The sequence below is a fragment of the Melitaea cinxia genome, chromosome 16 (assembly GCF_905220565.1).
Source record: "Melitaea cinxia chromosome 16, ilMelCinx1.1, whole genome shotgun sequence".
Classification (NCBI taxonomy): Eukaryota; Metazoa; Arthropoda; class Insecta; order Lepidoptera; family Nymphalidae; genus Melitaea; species Melitaea cinxia.
The window spans coordinates 9726117-9748724 of record NC_059409.1 but is presented as its reverse complement, the minus strand read 5'-3'; the positions used below and the strand labels follow the sequence as shown (position 1 = coordinate 9748724).

The 22608-nt window shown below is 30.6% G+C and overlaps 1 protein-coding gene and 1 long non-coding RNA gene across 2 annotated transcripts in view; one reads left to right on the top strand and one right to left on the bottom strand.

Annotated features, from left to right (window-relative positions):
* The window catches only part of LOC123661247 (apoptosis-stimulating of p53 protein 1-like), a 132260-nt gene that overhangs the window by 32461 nt on the left and 77191 nt on the right, over positions 1 to 22608 (top strand). The window lies entirely within an intron of this gene.
* Positions 1 to 22608, bottom strand: part of LOC123661253 — a 315897-nt gene that overhangs the window by 266753 nt on the left and 26536 nt on the right. Inside the window, exon 2 of the long non-coding RNA XR_006744319.1 lies at positions 9968 to 9975. This is a non-coding gene — a long non-coding RNA (uncharacterized LOC123661253). The remainder of the gene's footprint in view (positions 1 to 9967; positions 9976 to 22608) is intronic.

Here is a 22608-nt window from a genome sequence, read left to right as displayed (position 1 = left end):
ACACATTGGCTCAGGCTTTAAAATAAATTATTAGCTACTTAGTAAGAGTGCGTTATTCTTAGCTTTACGGTTTTCATGATATTTCCTAGTTGCGTAGTTGCTGACGGTATTTTATAAAAAAATATATATGTTATTATAAAGTCTAAACAAGTTTAAGTTTTTGAATTCTGTTCAATTGGTCTAGTTAGCATATAAAATTTAAAATAAAAATGACAAATAGGTACATTTGCTTTTATTTTATCATATGAAAGAATTTCTATTGAACGTAATTTTGTTTGAGACATAGTAAATTGTAAAGGTAAAGGTATATCGAATTAGTCTCGAACCTTCTAAATACATAAACATAAACATTGAAAACTCAATAAACGGACCTCTCGTCAAACAACCTTCAAAGGGCTCACAACTCTTTAGTAAACAAAACGAAACTTGTTTCACCTTCTATGAAGTTTGTTAAAGTATTAGTGTATTACCAAGTAAAGGGTATAGTAGATATATTATTTTCACCATCTGTCATATTTCTATGCTGTGTGGTTATGGCAGTAAAGAATATAGCCACCCCCTCTCTTCCCGCGGGTGTCGTTAAAGGCGAGCAAGGGATAACACAGTTCCACTGTCACCTTGAAACATAATAAGGTGACCGATGGCGGGATAACTATCCAACTGCTGACTTTGAAATACACAGGCCGAAGACGGGCAGCAGCGTCTTCGGTGCGACAAAGCTAGCCTGCGGTCCGCAACCCGTCTGCCCAGCGTGGTGACTATGGGCAACACACATGGGTTCACGCCATTTTTTTGGGTGAACTAGTGGAGGCCTATGTCCAGCAGTGCACTGCGATAGGCTGAAATGATGATGATGATGATGATGATTAATCGATATAAGGGAGATGTCGATTGTTCATACGTCATCTAATCGGTCACTAACAATAATGATGTTTACTAAAACTTTCTCTCTGTCGTCTTGGTGAGGTGAGGACAAGTTGCTCCTACGCTGTAACATGAACTTGATTTATACGCATATTTTCCTTTGAAGATTACGTTATATACGCAAATAAAACTCCTGACTGTTTTGTCGCTACATATAAGCCACGTGTATTTTTACCGTTACGAATAAATTAAAGCTGAGAAATTTATTGTTTAGTTTAGTTGAACATGTTAAACTTAGAATACATTTGTTTGATATGAACATTTCGTTTTGAATTGTAATATTGTAAATGCCTATAGGTTATAGAAAATAGTAGGTGCAGGATTATATAGTTAGTAAAGATGTGTGGACGTAGTGACGCTGTATTTCATACAAGATATTACTAATTTTGTACTAAAACACAGTTTTCATATTATTTTCTACAGAGTAACCGCGGAGTTTCTTGCCGATTCTTCTCTGCAGAATCTACATTCCCAATCGGTGGTAGCTTTACTTTAAAAAAATAATAATCACTTTAAAATTTTAATTCCTAAAATGTCGATTCGAAAGTACTTTTGAAGCCTATTTGAATAAAGTTCTTTTTGATTTTTTTGAGTAATAGAATTATAGGATAACATAATAGAGTTCGATAGAACATCACATTACCAACTCGATTATAAATGAAATTTTTACTTGTTCAAAAATTAAAACCTTGTGCAATAGAAAGTATATAAAATATTTTAATTTCCAAGCCATAAAACCGTTTGTGCAGATTCATTATAATCGGTTCAAATAAACTTCCATATTATGACTGATCGTAAAATTCTTTTAACACTCGGCCAAGTGACCCAAGTGTTGAGATTTTTATAATTTACTTTTGAACTGAAATTTTTATGGTTTCTTTAAGGCAAATCATATATCTATTTATATTTATATTTTATGTACGTGATCTATTTAACTTAATGGTGAATGTGTATTGACTCATAAATAGTAAAAAGTTTTTATATACTTCATATAGGAATGTGGTGTGAAAATTAGTATTTGCAGTCAAAGTAAATTAAAACTTTTACAATACCATTCTAATCCATGTTTAAGTAACAATTGCCTCTAAAATTCAAAATGTCACACAACATAACACATTCATTAACCTAGTGACTAATATTAGATAAAACAGAGTATCCAACTTGTTTTGGTCCCTGAATTTGCATTTAAAATGACATAACTTAGTTGATTGTACGAAGTCCTTTGTGTGGAATGGCCTCATCTACACATAATGTGAGACAATATGGGTGACGAGATGTAATGAGGGTACTTTGCTAAAAGTGATTGACGTTTCTTACACATGGTAACATTTAAATTGGCATTTATGTCTGCTAGTCAAACATGAAAAATTCTTGTCCTTTGTTCCTTAACTATATATCATATTTGTATAATAAATTGTTATTAAAATTTAGTAGGCTTAACATTTAACGAAACATTTTTGTACACCATCTAACAAGAATTCTTTTTTTACAGGTAATTACGCCGCCAGTTTTATTCGAATGGTAAACTTAATATATTAATCTACCTTGAGGAATCCCGAAGAAATTATCTCAAAGAATTAACAGCTGTTGAAATAAAGATACTTTTGTTCAGTGGATAACCAGAACTATTTCATTCGACCTTGATTTATGCGGTGGTCGTAAACTTTACGACAGGTGTAAATAAAGATACGTCAAATAATACCACGACCAACACAGTAACATTCCTCTTTAAGACGCGTCTAAGAGCGGTCGAAAAAGTTCATAATAACATACTTTATGCATCGATAAAGCCCTTATCTCGGAGCACCCTTTTCTCAATAGCACATTCTGGAGTTCGTGATAGATACTGTCGGTATGATTATAGTAGTAAAAGTCGACCTTTTTCTACGGTTGTTATGGGCGATTTTCCTTTTTGCTCGTCTAAAATTATCTGATTTACGATCAGGTGTGGGTGCTTCTCGGTCGCTTCTCGGCTATTCAATTTGCACAAAGTGGGAACACCTTTGAATTCGCATGTCACAATAAATGTGTCCACCTTTAAAATCGACACGCTATTTTAAATTGATCTGTTTTTAAGTTATAATATTCTATTTTTGCATTAGAATGTGCCTCGTAATTTAAAATTATAAGATATTCATTTTATTCGTCTACACAAAGGTCATTGTTTGCGGCTTCCACGGCGAAACTTCGGTTGAACTAAATTTTTCCCTTTCTTGACATTTACATAACAAGCGTATTCAGTACCAAACGGCGTAGAGTATGCTTATAAAAATGGGAATACCATACTTCGTCTTCTTTACCTCGATCAGATAAATTCTGCATCGTATGAATTTAAAGTGCGCTAACGTAGCAGTTCGCGCACTTGCAATCGTCTATACCTATACTTGTAGTGCAAGAATTTAACAATGAGCAACGTAAAAGTAAACTATGCGTAGCCTGTAAAGTATTTTTTAGTAATTTAGGTGTTAAGAAAATTTTTAAATACTACCTTTTAACTTTCTGACATACCTTTTACTTACTTTTATTAGAATTTTGATTTGATGTAATAAACATTTTCTTCTTAGTCATGTAAACAACAAGTAAAACAAGTACAAGCAGAGTAACAAACGCCTATAGATTAGCTTCCTTCCGAGTACTCATTAAAAAGTAAACAAACGAGGGTAGATCTATTCGTCGTTTAAGAAGACAATTGCGCACTTCTTGCATTCCTTTGTAACTTTTTCTTAAAATTTGTGCATTTTAGTAAGGGAGAGAGTGAGATGGGTGATTCCAAGCTTTCATTGTGAAGTCAGCCGGTGGCATTCGCGCTAGTCAACGTCAATTCAGTAGCTTCTAGCCCTCGGCGAGGGGTGGTTGTACGTCTCGACGTACCCGTCCGCGGTTTTATGATATCGCGAACCGGGAAGTGAAGTTTGTAACGAAAATTTTGGTAATTTGTACGACTTAAGTAATAAGTCGCGTGTCTTTAATATGTCTGGAAATCTAAAAGATAGTTTTTTTTTTGTACCATTCTCATCTTATGTAATTTTTAGAATAAATTGAGTTGGTAAGACTTGTTTAGTGTTTACTAACCGAAGCTTGTTTTGAAACGATTGATAACGGAGATAAATCATAAAATTATTTATACACATTGAATTTATTCGAAGAGAAAACTTGTTAAGAAATAACCGGCGGTTGCAAGACCGGATCTGAATAAATAAAATCTGGTAGATACTTCACTTCTTATCTTATAAACTATTTATCGGTGACATTGCTTTGGGCACTTTCATTTAAATATTAAGTAATAATAAAATTTACAATAAAAACTCATTAAATTTGATATGTGATAAAACACGAACGATAAGCATAAATGTATGCTGTAACCTAAATTTTACGGTAATAATGTGTAAAAGTAAAGTTTAACAAAATATACTGTGTATTGTATTAAACATGAAATAAGTTTTATGCTGAAGCATAATAAAGTCTACTTTTCTTTGCGTACACATAGTTATCGCCATCAGCGAGCAGGTAGATAAAGATGTATTCATTCACTCTCCACATGTGACTACTTGAACTTTTTGGAGCTAGTTTGATTTGGCCATTTGAAATTTAAAGGTTTTTCTGTAACTCCATAAATTTGAGCCAAGTATAAAAATCCCATTAACTGCTTTAACAAACATGGCAATTAGACGGATAACCAGTTAGAATTTAAAATATTAAAAAAAATAAACTTAGTAAACTTTGTCATTATTTTACTATATTGTCGACCACTAAATTTTTTATAGCCATGATTTATATATTACTTTGATACAATTTTTTTTATGAACAAGTTTTTAACTCTATGATTCTATTATTTTTTTCCACGCTACGCTTCAGCCTATATCTTACTGCTTGGCATAGGCCTCTTTCCCTATGTAGGAGAAGGATCAGAGAAATTTAACTGTCCTTTATCATTTATTCTGTCGCAGCATCGCCAGTGCGGATTAAGCTTCTCGTCTCCCAGTAGGATTAAAGCTATAGTTCATAACCGATTTATACCAACGCTAAAGATGAAGAGAGAAAATTAAAAAATATCTTAAATCATTTAAAATGTAAGTTGATTAAATAAATACTATATCCGTTTTGAAAGGTATCAATATTATACAAATATAATAAGTTTTCCTGGCATACTTGACCTATTTTTGAGACCAAAAAGTGCTTACATACTGTGTTTCAAAAGTACCACATACACACCGTGTTAAATATACCTACTATATTTTAAATAATAATTTATTTAATAATATAATTAATGTTTTAATAAGAATCTAACAACTAGCTTATTTTTAATTAAGAGTAAAAATATGATAAAATAAAATTTATTGATATATTATATACACGTATATCCATGTTTTAAGTTGCTTTAACGCTTTTATCACAGTGTATTACTGTGTTCGCGGTAGTTGGTGCTCAATTTTTTTTGCATATGTTTACATAGAACATAAATACAAATATTAAAGCCAGACTCAGGCGGGAATTGAACCCAAAAACCACGGAGCAGAAAGCAGGGCAAACTACAAACTGCGCCAACGGGCTGGTCTTGGTTACTGCCTATCTGATATAAACGACATTAAACAAATTAAAGTCCTTCCATAATCAAATATTGCCGTTTTCAAAGCACGTTTTTCAAAGCGTTGGCGCTGGCGGATGCGGGTTCGACCCCCGCACATGACAAACATTTGTATTGGCCATGCAGATGTTTGCTGTAATCTTGCTGTTTGTGCAGTCCTTGTGGTTCTCCCCACCGTGCCTCGGAGAGCACGTTAAGCCATCGTTCCCGGTTGTTATCATATACATCTGACAGCAATCGTTACTCATAGTAAGAAATATATTCGCCAACCCGCATTGGAGCAGCGTGGTGGATTAAGCTCTGATCATTCTTCTACATGGGGAAAGAGGCCTATGCCTAGCAGTGGGATATTACAGGCTGAAGCGCTAGGTTTAAGTTTTGTTTAGTATAATCCGCAGTAACTAACCTAGATTTCATAACCTAATTATTATTATAAATGTAGTGTTTAGTGTTCATTTTCTATTTGCAAATGAACACGGCGCAACTCTCAAGTGCTTAACACCACACTAAAATAGCTTATAACAAAACTTTACTATTAAAACAACCACGGGAAATATTTAGAAGATATTCAATATAAATCCTTAATATTAAAAAGTCCTTAAATATTCGCAAGAATGAAGATATTGATCTAAAGTATGCCAAAGCTTATCCATCGTGATAAGTAAAAAATATTAAAAAAAAAAGTTTCGTATAATTAACAGCCGAGTTTTTGAAACTCAATATCGTGAACATCGGTGCGTCGGTGGTTTTTTCATCATTCAAAGTTAATTTCTAATTATTTTGTTGAGTTAATTTTCTGAATTTATAAACTTCTAAGCTTTCATATTATTGTATACCGAAGAAATCTCCACGATAAAGTTTAAGACGAGGGTAAACATTTAAAAGACGAAGAAATTTTATTTGTTAAAACGTAAAACAATTGTTACTAATTTTATTCTTAATGTGTTTTAGAATTATTAAATATGTATACTGCATATATCTGTACAAATCTAATTTAAAGTTACGAAATTGTAAATTCCAGCTTGTTTAATGATAGCTGTGATATATTTTCCACCCAAGTAGACTTTTGCAACGTTACAGGGAAAATTAAACGTTTTCCTTAAGTGTAAGCAATTACAGAGTTCAAAACATAAAAATTATTATTATAGAAACATTTAAAAACTAATTAATAGAATCACAAAAAAAAACAAAGATACAATTGCTAATAATTATTTAATATTCTTCTATTAATCACCATAAAGAATAATAAATGAATAAGTTACTAGTTATTCAGTAGCCAACAATTTTACATACAATATTTAAACGTGTAATTTTTTTTTTGTAAGCTTTTGTTATAATTTGATACATATCCTAATATTCTTACATAGATTTCGTTAAAGTAAAATTTATTTTAGGTACTGTGTCTGGTTGTAAAGAACCCCACAACGATCCGAAGCGGAAACAAATATAACATTACAAGTATCGGAACTAAATTTCGAATCCGTAAAGGTCAAATAGTTAATAAAATAAGAAATATTTTGATACTTTAATATTAGTGTCGTAACGGTTCAAACTGACTTGACCTTAGACGTCAATTTCTCTTGATTTGTCAATAGTGTGTCAACATTTTATAACTACAATATCTTTCTTTGTAATAACTTGTAAGTTACGTGGAAAATGATATACATTTTATTTAGTTACGATATTATGATTATGGGGCGATAAATGTTTAGTGGCAATTACAATATGAATAGAATTTTTTCTAATCATTTAAATAAAACTTTTATGTTAAACATTACTGTAAATAAACTTTTAAATTTTACTGGCAACAAACACATGAGTATATTAAATAGTTGCCGTAGATCTATGAAAGTGGACCTTACTTATTGCTAATAAAATGTAATAAAGATTCCAATATATAAGTTCCAACGTATTATCTATTTTATTACCGCTGTAAATAAAAGGAATAGTCATTGTAATATCTTAGTTCTTGAATAGTTCTTTGTGAGAGTCAAGTTTACTGTATATATAACAAAACCCACCGTTTCTTTTATCGAAATAAATGGCATCTATCTATTCGATTTACATAAAGGCCGAGATGAGTTCAGTCAGGTTCGTATATGCCTCGACAAGTGGGATATAAGGTCGCGGTGCGTTAGAATTCATTTTTCAGTAAAGGAAAATTGTCTCTATTTAGAACAAAAGAGCAGATGTGCCAGTCGTATAGATAAAGTCAATTTAGAAAATACATATTACTTATAAAGCAATCTACGTCCTTATTTATTTAATAAAAAAGGTTTACCAACAATCTTTGTATTGATGTAAATATAAAAACATTATTCCGAGTAACAGTAGCCATCTGTCATGTATCTATTACATACATATATGCTTTCACTTACCATATATTACTTATTATTTCTGAAATTTGGCGAAATAAAATGTACGCTTCACATTACTAAAATTTGTGTTAAATATATCAAAACTAGTGCTATAGTGGTTGACTATTCTACCGAATCTAGGGATCGCGGAATTGGCTCCTAGGACTGTACGCCGAACTGGAGCGTTGAGTGGTGTTATTAGTTTTCGTGGGCACCTAAGAGGAACTCTATAGTTAATTTTTCTAGCAATGGCGGTCAATATGGCGGACTTATTAAATAATATCGAGTTATTTCTGTAAATACTCGTCACAAATAGAAAATATAATTTTCTTTATAAGTTTCACATACGCTAAAAATTCATTATAATTTTTTGCAGTTAGTGTATTTCGATTGACTTCCTCCACATATCTAGTTTAGCTTGGACCAAATTATTTAGTCTAAAGATTAACTAGATATATGCTATAAGATAGCTTTAACTAATTTCGTGGAATAAAGAATCTGTTAATTAGTATAAGAAATTAAATACCGCGATTAATGTCCGAATGTTACATGAAATACAAATTAACAACCGTCTGATTGATTAGCGTTTTTTAATTACATTTATGCCGTTATATGCTTTGGACATGAACGATCAAGTTTGCGACGATCAGCAAAACAGGGAGTGATGTGACCGCCGTAACAAAGTTTAAATGAATACTATTGTAAACATAATATTCATGGTCCTCTATTTTTTTAAAACTAATATCTGTAAATTTCATTCGGCCCAAGCAGTTTCATTCGGTACGGTTATTACTCCGTGCCTGAATTCTACATAATATTTATATTTTCCGTAATAAACAATTTCTAAGCCAATTTATAGATCCTAGGTTAACATATTTAAACAAAGGAAAAGAGATATTTCTTTTTATTTTAGTGTAAATAATAACCGTAGCCGTGTGTAAGCACATACATACTAGCACAAATGACCGAAATTTGTCATGAATGGAAATCGGAACCCAGACCCCTAAATCAATAATCGATTACGACCGCTGTGCTAAGCCGTCGTTATTGTGTATACAGCTAATACATTACTTTTATCTTTTAAGATACTCGGACGTCATTTCTAAGCTAGGTAACTTAATGCTTGTGTTATAGGTAAAATCCGATTGATATAGCTACTAATTTAAATGTGATAAGTGTACATGTAATTAATACTTACATAAATAAAAACATGCTTCATTAGATTCTTTGGGGCGTATTTTTATAGCTTTCAACAATTGCATCTTTTTATAGCTTCTCTGGGACAGCTAGTCAAAAATTGTGCGTAATTTAAGTCCCCTCTATATATATATATATATACGCAACCTTCAGTGGACAAAAAGTGCGTATAAATTAAGTTAATGTTATAGCGTAGGATAATTTGTTTACACTAGAGGCTTTAAATATTCATAACAACACAATCAAGAGGATCGGACAAAGTTATCTGAACTAATTATCCACGAAGATATAACACAGAGAAAGTTTTAGTTAGCAGTTGTGTTAATAACAAAACGAACCGCGTAAATTTATATCCATTGATATTAAATAAGTAATCCATATAACTAAAACGCGTTTGCGCAGCGGTCACAGCACTGGCCGTTGTGGGTTCGATCCCCGCTCACGACAGCCATTTGTATTTGCCATATAGATGTCTATCGTGCTCTGGGCGTTTGTGCTTGTATATCGTGTGTTTCCGGACCCCAGACACAGAAAAAATCCGACTGGGGTACGTTGAGTGTGAAACGTTTTTTTTCCATATGAATCATTAATAAATTGTGGTGTCAAGCGCAAAGTTCGAGATCGACAAGACTGACTCGGGTATTTTTTTTTAAATTTAAAGTTTCATATTACTTATATTACAAAAAAAATTTTTTAGAAAATTGTGTAATTTCAGAAAACGAAAATTTTAATTTTATGCGTGTAACAATTCGCAAGACAGAATAACGTCAGTCAGGTCTGTCGGGCAAGAAATAAATATATTTAAGGTACACGCACGGTTGTCTGTTCTTAAAGGTAGGCAACTTAAATGCTGTGTTTTAGGTAACAGAACTCGGGGCTATCGAACCATACTCGGGTATCGAACCTACGAATCTGGTACGGAAAATACGGTCACAGTAAACTGCGCCGACGGGCTGGTGTTAAATTTTGGTAGTGAGCATAATTATACATCCTTGGGGACGCATCCCCCCGTTTTGCCTTGGTACGTAAATACGTCGATTCCGTTTATTGTTATTATAACAACTAATGGCGATTGTTACTCATGGTAGGGAAATTATCCGGCAACCCTTAGTAAAGCAGCGTAGAGGATTGGGCTTCAAACATTTTCCGATATGGACATTAATCCTTTTCGTACAACGACAGACGTTTGTTGGCCTTCACTTTAGTCCAGTTCAATAACCATATAAAATAACAAACATTTAATATAGATATTTATTATTTCGTTCCAACTCTTCTATATAGAGAAAGGTATTTGCCATGAATTTAGACTTTTAAATACTTATTTAGCTCAACGTGATGCTTAGAGACCAGCTTATCATTAAGTATACGTAACTATAATAAGTTTAAATACATTTATCCACATAAATAAACAAATCTCCAAGCGGGTAAATAACATTATTTTAACTAAGTATATCCGTGCAGGACAGTTTTATTATTCATAAATATATCGTATAATCCAACGTTTTCAATGTTTAAGATTAAAAATACGTACAAACGAATGGACCTCATACAATTTTACAATATTAGTATAAAACTTTTCCTTTAGTATCGTTAAATATTTGTATCTATTTGCGAATATTCGCAATATTAATTTAGCCTCAATAATATTCGTGCGATCTACAACGAATAACTTAATTATAATCGTCGAAACAAAGGATCTGGGATAGATCGATTAGCTACAAATTGAAATGTGTTATCAAACATTTTGCTGAGAATGAAAAATAATACTTTCTTATCTTATAAGATTAAAAAAGTTAATAACAAATCTTCAAGGATTTATTTAAGAGACTAGCTCCTTTTTTTTCGCTAGCGAACGATTCATAAATGCAGTATATAATGAAGTGAATTTACTTTACTAAAATAATTAGTTGTCTAAAAGAATAGTATTGATATAATAAAACAACGGAACGTCATTTATATTACTAAATACGAGTGATATTTTATATTGTGCGTTTTATGGCGATCTAAAATAATTAAATAAATCTACATTATTATAAAACGTAAAACCACCAAAATTATATATAAGATCAAGTGTAGTTTCTGATTAAATAATGTTAATCGCTTTATTCAATTTTAAAAATGAATATATATTGAGCGAATTTGATTTGTCATGGCCACATCTGAGCCAAGAACTAAATAGAACCGAATGCTTTTAGTTTTGCTTTTAAACCGATTTTATCCTAATATTCGTCCTCATATACGCTCCAACACGAGCTCGGCAAATTTACAAATCAGTTCAATTAAATGGCAATGACGAGGTCATATAATCATTACTGAAACAAAGAATTTCACTATACCTATATTTAGAGTTAAACTATTAATTTAAAATATGACTTTTGTTCATCAATTTATCTTCTAACTATATCAAAAGTTTTCGAAGAAATTATGATTAATCGTACAACTTAGTCGATAATTTGATTTGGTCAACCATAAATGATTTAGGGTACTTTATAATTGAAACCTACAGTAAGATTAAATCGTTATTAGCTATTGAAACGGTTGCTTTCTGACTGTATTAGTTTAACATTATTAATAGAATGACTAATGTAGTATAATTGAATGTTAATATTTAGGCAAATAATTAATTAATAATAAGAACCTAATTGTTATTAATTAATAATCATGTTTATTTAGAAGTAGTCGTATCAGCTAAATTACTAGATGCGTAATATAGCTTTTAGCTTTTTGTATATTTTCTTTTTATTAAAAAAAAAAAAAACTACGCGCAACTATATATAAATATTATTCAGAACTTATAATGAATGAGTATCGTTCACAGTAAAAGGTTAAAATTTATAAAAGATTACTCATAACTTTGAAAATATATATCAATTAACATTACTATTAGAAATAAAAGTGCATATTCATGAAAGCCTTTCCGCATGACGCCTCCTATGTTATATTTCTAATTATTTTCTGCCTTTTTTCATTTTTACATACAAAAAAAAAAAAAACAATCGAAAGTTGAAGTTGTTGATTCTTAACAATATGTGCCAATCGCTTAAATAACGTCTGAAGTTAGATAATGATTTGATCTTAGGCGACTTTTTCAATGAGGTCTACTAATGTATGCTTTGTTTTAATAGATTTTATCAATCTGACAGCTGTTGATATATTGGCGAAGCATTTGGCCATTTCAAATTTATAAATTACTTTAGTATTGTTTTGTGTCTTTAGTATTTTAGTCACCTAATACTTAAGTTTAATGTATAATTATAATTACATTTTAGACAAAAGGTACTTGCACAACTTGTACATATTGTAAGCTTTTATACAGTCGTCAGTCAAAACTTTAATAATTCTCTAGACCAGTCACTGTACAACGTACATCAATTAGTTAATTGAAACCTTTGGCAGGTTTTGAAAAGTTACGTTGAATATTAACTAAACTCACAACCATGCGCTTTGAGGTAGAGTTAGTTTTAAGTTGAATAAGTTGCACAATGTAGTTTGATTAGGCTGCAACTTTATAGTAGCATACGAATATTTTGACTTCCCTAAAATTACGGAAACTAGTATAAAGCAACATATTATAGCATATAATGACAGTACGAGACCATTGTACTGATTCTTTTCTTACAGAGGATTTTGTTAAAGTTGATACGTTAAGTTAAGAAAATATAATAAATATATTGCTATTGCTAGTTTACGAAATTAAATTTACTAGTGGTCGCCCAGTGGTCGAAACTTGGCCATAATTAAAAAATTAAAATAAAAAAATAAAATAAAAAATGAAACAAAAAACTTTTTTAAAAATTTTCAAACTGACTACAGACTTTCACAACCAACAAAAGAGTATATGCGTGTGTATGTGTTAAATACATGGTAGTGTGCGTAATGTCTTTTTATTGATTTAATATATTTTTATGCATTATTAAAAAAAATTAGCATTCTGCACTCCTTCTCTATATTAACTATAAGTGTACGAAATTTCGTACTACTCCGTCCGCGCAATTTTCGTAAAAAGGGTACGTACAAAGTTTTTGCTTCACGTATTAATATTTCATGTATAATTATTTATACTTTATCTTGAATTGTAAAGACTAGCCCCAGGAAGCCTAGTCTTAAAAAGAACCTTTGACAGTGTGTAACGTTTTAGCGCATCGTCAAGTACTCGTACAATTTGGTGAAAGCGTTGACGTCTTGACCGCGATGTTATAATTTTATACCTTCAGTGACAGCTAAGATTAAGTAACTTTGTACTATTTTATTTTTAATACAGTCTCGTGTTCCATTTTACGGGCAATACAGTTCCGGAATTTGATTTTCTCTGTGAATTCCGAGGGTCTTTGTATGCGAATTCGGTAATTAAACCTTGGTCTAATTGACTCGCCCAATCGATACAAGTACGTGATCTATATTTCATGAAGATACTTCACTGCCATTAGCACATGGTGCCTATTTCATACGGTCATTATCGAAACAGCTGATACCAGTAAAGGATTTATCAATAGTAATTTATAAATAAGATACCGTTTCTATAATATTTTAACAGAAGAAAACTTAACGTTTTTTAATACAAATCTTTTGGAGTCATTGAGCAATCTATTAGTAATACAACAATTCTTTACTTTTCTTATTTATTATCTTTAAAAAAACTCAAAGAACTGTCAACTTATAATAGAAATACCGGCGTTGAGTACATAATCTCTTTTTAGAATATGTAAGAATTCACTGACCTATATTCAAAGATGACAGTTTTAGACTTCCCTCCGTTCGTTACTTTTCATTCAAATGTTTTTATAATAACACTCAACTTATGAAACTTATGTATGAATAATTTAATGGCTTTATTACATTAAATTCATTGAGGATTTTACATTTATACCACAACTACAAACACAAATACAATTCGAAAGTTTGACTCGGTATTGTAGTTCAAATTTTTATTTGATTCTAGATTCAAAAAATCTTTTAATTGATGTACATTTTATTTTAAAAGATAAATACATGTACTGTCATATATTCACCATCCTAATTGATAAACCGTCAAGTTGTAAATTTAAACGGAAATACGTTTATTTTTTTTAAATTCAATTTCACAATGGTAAAAAACATAAATAAAAAAGTAGATTAAAGTACATCCGAGCATTAACGATCATTCGAATTATGAGTAACGTTTAAATTGTTTTAAAAATGTATTTCTATATTTTCTCCCCCATGCGAGCACTTGCATGCCAATTAACTACTTGGATTTTATCACGACTTGTTTTTAGTCCCGGAAAATATTAAAGGCAATTAGTCTCGTCGATTGCTGTACGCTCTCTTGATTCGAATATATGAATAAATAGGTTTTGTAAAATGGCTGTATTTATTCCAACAGTAAATTATTTCTACAGTATTTTTAATAATGTGAGCCTTATTCTCATGTGTATTGAATAATATATGAATAAATATTAAGGTTCCGTTTAACGAGAGTGACATTTTGATAGAATACATCAAATTATATTGTTTTCTAATGTTTACGCAAATTTCACTTATTATAATGAAACAACTTTTTCGGATTTCTTTCTCGATATTTTGGATACTTTACAACAACCATGGTTACGGTAGGGCCACCAATCCCCCGAAAAAGTTGTTTCATTATAACATCAAATTATAATTTTAATAGGGTACATGTTACTTTAATATATTATAAAAATACGCATTTTATACTAGTTAACGTATTCCACTTTTTATTCGATTGTATTTAAACTTAATATATATACATATTTATACACTCATAAAAGTCATCTATCTATCTATCGACATCTTGGCGCGTAACTTCATTGGCGTGTCTTTGTAAACGGCACGGCACGCAGTCATTGTCCGATCAACATGTATTCTTTATTACTTTCTCAGTCTAAAAAAATTGAAGTCATCAAAATGCAATCTTTGTTTAATTTGAAGTATGCAAAAAACACGAAATTATAGTATAATTCTTTTTGAGCTTTTCATCAGTTCAGTACCATATTTACGTTTAGCTTATATGAATAAGCATGACTTACACATTTTAATTAGTTGTATTTATACACATTTCTTTAAAATTTGTTCCAGTGTTGTTCAAACAACCTACATTATGTAGACAAAGTTAATTTAAACGTCGCCTATTTATACTACGAAACAATACTTACTGTGAATGCAGTTTGATTATAATAGCTCTTTTCCTACAACTCTCAATGAAAAACGTCAAGACTCGTTTATATACTGTATAAGTACAGTTCTTACACTACCTTCTCGTAATATTAAATGCTCTGCTTACGTAAACATTCTGAGATTACATTCATAAAGCTTACTTGAGGATACATATTCCAGATTAAATTGTGTGTCACCTCGTCGCCAGCTCTCATTTAATCAGTTATGACATTGCATTTTGTATGGTAATTTCTTAATACAAAGGTATAAAGTTGTGAGTTTACTTTTTCATTCGTACTAGTAAATCGATAATTTTATGACTAGGTCATATATGTATACCGAATATCAATACGTTATTTGGTATCATTTGCGCAGCCAGTAATGTGCCTCGCAATAGAATTTAATTTTCACTTTTTCATGACAACATGATAAAGGAGCGCATTTTTTGAACTTAAAGTACTTGGTTGTTCAAAACATACAAGTATGGTAAAAATAATACTTTGAATAATACGAGAACTTGCCAAATTTTCATAGTTCATTTGTAAATGAATATATTATTTGTTTTATTTACTTCTCAAATAATCCACAAAAGCTAATTACAAAATTACTAACCTATTGTTGTATTATAGTATTGTATAAAGTTTTTAGTCGAATCGAAGAAGTATAATAATCAAAAGATTTTTCATCGTCGTTTAAAAACGAAGAAAATATTGTTTTCTTTTTATTTAGCACTAAGTATTTATTTTAATTCGTTTGCTTTTACTATTATTAAAACGGTTTTTAATGATTGGTAACTAAAACATTTTTTAACGGTGATTACTCTGTTTATTGAGATTTCAATAGTATTTTCAGGCCATTGTCTAAAAGATTCTTAATTATCCGTTGTTTTGTTGCTTTTAATAATGGACATTTTAATGACTTTTTGGGTTGTCGTGAGTGCTACAAATTAATTACAGTTTAAGAAGATTGCTCTTTTAATTTCTTTTAATGTCGAAATAATTATATTATCTTTACACAAATGTTTTATTGCTTTCCAGACATTTCCCACTTCTATTTTCTACGAAGCTTGAGTTCGTATGTTTTATGAATAAAATTTCTGACATCATTATTTTTTTCTTATTCTTCTATCATTTAAATGTCTATTAATATTGATAACTAATATAATGTAAATATCTATTCTATATTTATAACTAATATATTGTAAATATCTTGTTTGAAATGTGCTAAAAAAATATACTTTTTTAATTTAGACCGCCTTAAAAATATAAAATATACAATGGCTAGATTTTGTCTAGAAAAGTCGTTGCTATTTCCCTTAAAAGCAAATCTTTCATAGATACAAAAGTAGTTTTTGTGTATCATCTTAAGTCGGTTTTTATGAAGGATACGAATGTACGGCAATAACAATGAAATCCCCAGCCGAGATTATTATTTTACTGCGTGAGCTCTTTCGCCTTTTGTCTGCCAAAAGGGCCACCTTTTTTAAAACTTAACTAAATGTGATTAAAAATATTTTGTATTCTTATATGCATGATTTATAATACGCTGTTTATTTTTCTTATTTTTTTTTTTATCTAACCTATCTGATTTCATAAATCACAATAAATGTATGAACGTGCACGATTTTGGAGCGATTGAACCAAATTGGATTAGTCTTTTTTGTGATTCTGAAAATTATTTCAGGAAAAATTTTGTATATAATAACAACACACACAAAACGAAATAAAATATGGTGGCATAAAGTTCGTTGAGTCAGCTAATTTAAAACATTAATGATAAACCAAACGAAAGAAAATAAAAAGGTTGAAAATTCATGAGTATATTTACTGTTCAGTGCCTTATAGAAACCTAATACATCTGATTTAGTTTCGTATATATCACTGTCTCCTAAAATATCGTAACGTATGTTGAAACCACTTCCAATAAAGTCTTGGTCAACGAAATTTCAAAGGAAAAAAGACTGGAACTATTTAATATACTTTGAACACGCTCGTGATAATTATATATTTTTTATGTAAATCAATAAAGTACGAGTATGTCTTAGGTAAGGACTGCAGTTTCTTTTGGATCGAAGTTCCCTATCGCGGCGCGGTACACGCACGGAGCGAGATCGAAAAAAGCGTAACAAGCGTACTTTTTTCGACACTTTTTGCTAGGGTATAAAATTAGGTGTCAACCATGTGTCATATTTTTAACAGACTTCAAAAAAGGAGGAGGTTACTCAATTCGATTTATCCTCCAAGGTTGTTTATGAACCGATTTTGATAATTCTTTTTTAGTTGGAAAGGAGATAACCCAAGTGTGTGTGATAAGGAAACCAGGATCTGATAATGGAATTCCAGAGAAATCGAGGAAAACCCTCGAAAATCGTAGTGACGACTAGTGCGTTTTTGAATTTTTTTCGTCTACTTACGTTGTATTACTTATTGATGTAATTGAAGTCGGTTTTTTTCGTTAGTGAGCAAACACAATAAAATTATAGTTACCACTAACCAATTATTACTATGATTGAAAATAATGATTAAATATATTTGTTTATTTTTATAATAATTAATGTTTATTTCTGAAATTAAAAAATTATATTAGAAAAATAAAATTAAAAAGTTTCTAAATTTTTATTTGATATATAGGTACACTATATAAGTAACTCAAATATTTTCTATCATTCAAGTGTATAATTTATCCTTGTTTCTTTGATTTTATTTATTTATGTCATGTACAGCTTTGTGCATGGAATATGTAAATAAAATTAAAAAATGCATGTACATTAAGTCTAAAAATTCTTCTTATTCTTTAAATTAAATTCTAATATATAAAATTCTCGTGTCATGATGTTAAACATTGAACTCCTCCGAAACGGCTCGACCGATTTTAATAAAATTTTGTGGGCATATCGGGTAGGTCTTGAGAATCGGCCAACATCTATTTTTCATACCCCTAAGTTATAAGGGGGGGGATTAAGCGAGTTAATAACATATATATGTTATTAACTCGCTTAACCCCCCCCCCCCCCCCAGGGCAAAGAAACGTTTGCGGGGTTAGCTAGTCATTATATAGAAATTAATATTTTTTATTAGAGCTTTTTAAATTTAACTCTGTTAACGTGATATTTTGCAATGTAAATTATGACTGTACCTACAGCAAACGTCTATCAAAAAGTAAAAAGAATTTCGTTCCGACCGGGGCTCCATAGACCCCACACGCCTTTTAATTTTTGTTTTTGGTGTTGAAGAATATTTGCTGTGCCTCAGAATAAAATATGAATACTTGGAGGATAAATTAATTTAGTTTTAATGTGACGTTAGTTTACCCTTTACAAAATTTAAACTATAAATATATAAAATAAATACGATATCTTTTTATTTATAAAAAGACAAGTCCTGACTCACTCATCAACGCCCAGCCCAAACCCTTGGACCTAAAAAAGCTGAAATTCTGCACAGGATTTCCCTTTATGATGTATACAAGGAATAAGGAATGATATTTCGAAATTTAACCCCTAAAGGGCTAAAATGATTATTCAAAATTTGTATGGCGAAACAATATTTAATAGACATTGCGATTCTAAACTTCGTAGGAGTGCTCCCAAAAATAAATCAGTAAATACGTATTTCGTGATTTTCCGAAAATCAACCCCTTAGGGGGTGAAATCGGGTGAATAAACCTAATAATCGACATGGGTGTCGTTGTTTATGTTTTTTGGGACGTTGATTCGAAAATGGCAGTTATTTCGAAGTCTAAGACGGCGGACATGACATAAAATTAATTAAATTGTTTCCCAATACAAATTCTGAACTTTTCCGTTTCACCACTATGGCGTGATTATTCAATTCGAATCTCCGTAGGTACTCCAATAGAAAAAAAAAAAAATAGTTTTAACCTTTAGGTACTTCCTTAGGTAGGTTTCCTGCGCGAGCGAAGCCGCGGGCAAAACTAGTACTATTATATAAAGAGTTTAAAACGTCCATTACATAAAAACTCTCTTAGAACATTGGAAAATAGCCCTGGGACAAGCTAACGCGAAGTGCCGTTCAGTCCAATGGTCGTTTTATACACATAACACTAGATGCTTTAATGGAGTTTCTAAACGGAAAATTTGAGATTAAATGAGTTTTGCGCTAATGCACTAAAAAGGTTATAGGTCAACTGATAGAATGTATAAAATGGATCAAAATAATAATATATGTTAAGTTCTTTTATTTAGTTAATATAAAAAAATAGAATAGAAAATAAATTCACTTATTTTGTTTAATGGATTTTTTAAATAAACTATTTAGGTACTTGTATCGTGTTTGTGATTTAAAATTCGAACATTTATAAAAATTAGCGTTTATTCAGACCCAAGGTAAATTACTGGGTAAATGTTTGTCACGATGAAGAGAAATGAAATTTAAAAGATATTTGAAAAAATTTTCCATTTATTCAACTCATAGAGTAGTATAAAGTATACTGAGAGAAAAGTTTTCCTTTCATTTATGATGAAGCTAGCGTCGAATTCTGACTGGTAATCCTAATTCAAGAAATTCCAACCACATTTTTTCCTTTGTCGTGGTACTATTCGAGGCTCCATTCAATTCGCTCTTTTCAGTGTCAAGCGGCTTTTATTACACGTTAAGAGGATATACATATGTATGTGTTATTATTTACTTGACCTGTTTTTTAACTTAAACAATGTTTCGTTAAAAATAAATTCATAGACATTAGAGAACATTATAATGTTAACAAACTTTTCTGTAATAAGTCTTTTAGTATTTCATTTGTTAAATCAAATTTGTAATTAAAAGTTATTTGAAATTTCGTGATAAAAGCCCAGCAATGTCATAATATTAGCCATTGTACGATTGTTTTTGTATCATATTGTGTTTCTCGCTATAAAATATATCTGCCTCCAGCGATACGAGTAATTTATGTTATCTTGAACGGCGAGTGATCTTTTATATATATTCCTTAAAAAATATGTAGGCTAAAATATTAAATAAATAATAAAAGTATGTTATTATTAACATGTACAATTTCTTATTATGTTTATATAACTAAAAGAATAAATGTGAAATGTGCTACAAGCATTAGTTTTAATAATTCCTATACACGTGCTTTATAGTCAAATAAAGTAATCTAATACGTTTTATATAAATTTAATATTAAAGATATCAAGGAGATGCCTACATCCGTTCATCTAGAAACAATGCGCCATAAGTCCTTGTAACAGAACGGAACTTTAATATCGGTGTAAGAACGTTGGGACGCTATGTAGCGACATGATACCACTAAGTACATAGGTATTTATCTCGTAAATACTCTTGTAAAAAAGGGTTTCATATAACTTAAAGATAAAGGTTTTCTATTTAATCAATTGTGTGTTTCCAGACATATTTAAGGTTTTTTTAAAATAATTAACAAAACATTTTATATAACAGTTAACACCAAAGTATGTAAGTGATAGTAGTGATAGTATCTACTCTTATGTTTAAGTGAAAATGCTAGCTTGTGTGTGTCAGCCAACAGAGACAGCATTATTATTTAAAGGAGGACCACCAGTTACCATGGGGCCACTCGGATCTAGTAGTAAAATACGTCAAAATTCTAATGAAGTTATGAAAATAAGTATATTTCCAAATACCGAACATGAAATTAATGAAAATATGAAAGAGAATTCATCGTCAATGACACCTCTGCCTTCATATGTTGATACATCGGGTAACTTGTTAAATTTAAGAAAAATAGAGCGAAAAGCAAAATCTACTAAGATTCTAGTCAACCCCGTATGTTCCGATAGCATTAGTGACGACAGCGCTACGTCAAAATCAGTCAGTATGAAATGGAACGGCAAGAAAAAGCGTCTTAAGATAGGACTTATCAAAAAGGAAAATAAAGAAAGTTTAAGTTTAGAGCATAAAGCAATTAGTCGTGACGAAGCCGATGAGGATAAAAAACCAATATCGTGTTTTAAAATCAAAAGCAGGGAAGATAAATCACGTACTAACGAAGACAGAAACTCGGGCTGGGAGAACTGTACAAATGAAAATGTAAATAATTCAATGAGCGCAGAAAAACCAGATCTCATTAGACATTCGAGAAAAAATAGCAAAGAAACTTTAATAGACGAAGCCACTATGACCGATACAAGTTTAAATATTGATTGTTCAAGAAAGAATGAGGGTACCGCTGTAAAGGACAATCAGGTAGGACTAAACTAAATTAAAAATCAGTATAATATGTGTATTTTTAACCGACTTCCAAAAAAGGAGGTTCTCAATTCGCCTGTATTTTATTTTATTTTATGTATTCTTCAGAACTTTTGACTGAGTGGACCGATTTCGACAATTTTTTTTTTTTATCGAAAGGTGGTGTGTGTAATTTGGTCCCACTTAAATTTATTTGAGATACCACTAGGTACTTTTCGAGCTATTATACGTAATGCGTTTTTACTTGATTATTTTTTTGTAGACCTACGTTGTATTATACCGCATAACTTTTTATTGGGTGTACCGATTTTGATGATTTTTAATTTAATCGAAAGCTTATGTTTATCATGTGGTCACATTTAAATTTCATTGAGATCTGATAACAACTTTTTGATTAATCTTTGCTAACGCGTATTTACTTGACTATTTTTTCGTCTACCTACGTTTTATTACTTATCGATGTAATTGAAGTCTGTTTATTTCATTTGCGAGCAAATATAATTATTGAACTACGAAATAAATCCAAATTTTTAATTGGCAGAAGTATTTAGTTATTTGTATATTGTAAACTAAATTCGCTGATAAAGAAGTGATTAGATGTCTAATTTTACATATAATTGACTTCATTGTGTTTCTATAGCCTTCGTTGTGCGGGTCAATCTGTATGCTAATGAACCTCTGAAACATCCTGGGATTCTATTCGCCTTTCTCTTCTTATCCGGCTTATTACTTTTGTCTGGCAAATGTCTACCTATTTTATATTCACTTAGGAATAATTGTTTTCTTAATTAATCGGCTAAGATAGCGTTACTTTGATGTATCTCATTCAAAGAAGTCAAAGAAACAATAATAAATATAAAAGATCATATTTTAAATATAAAAATATTTAAAAATAGTAATTTTGTTTAAATTATATTCGATGTATTTATTCTTTCGAAAACAGGCCACTCTTGATACCAAAAAAAGTATAACAATTTTTACGAAGCTACGTTAAAAATTCCTTTCTCCCAGTGGTAAAGTAAAATAAATAACAACGTACAAATAAAGATATGGAACAAACCTCGTTTTGACACGAAAGTTTAAATTACAAAGAAAAATAAATAATACTATCGTGGACTTCCACAAAGAAAATATATTTTTCCATTTTTTTATCAAGGAAAGTTAATAAGAAGAGTTTGCAACAATACAGTTGCTCATTAATAGGCAA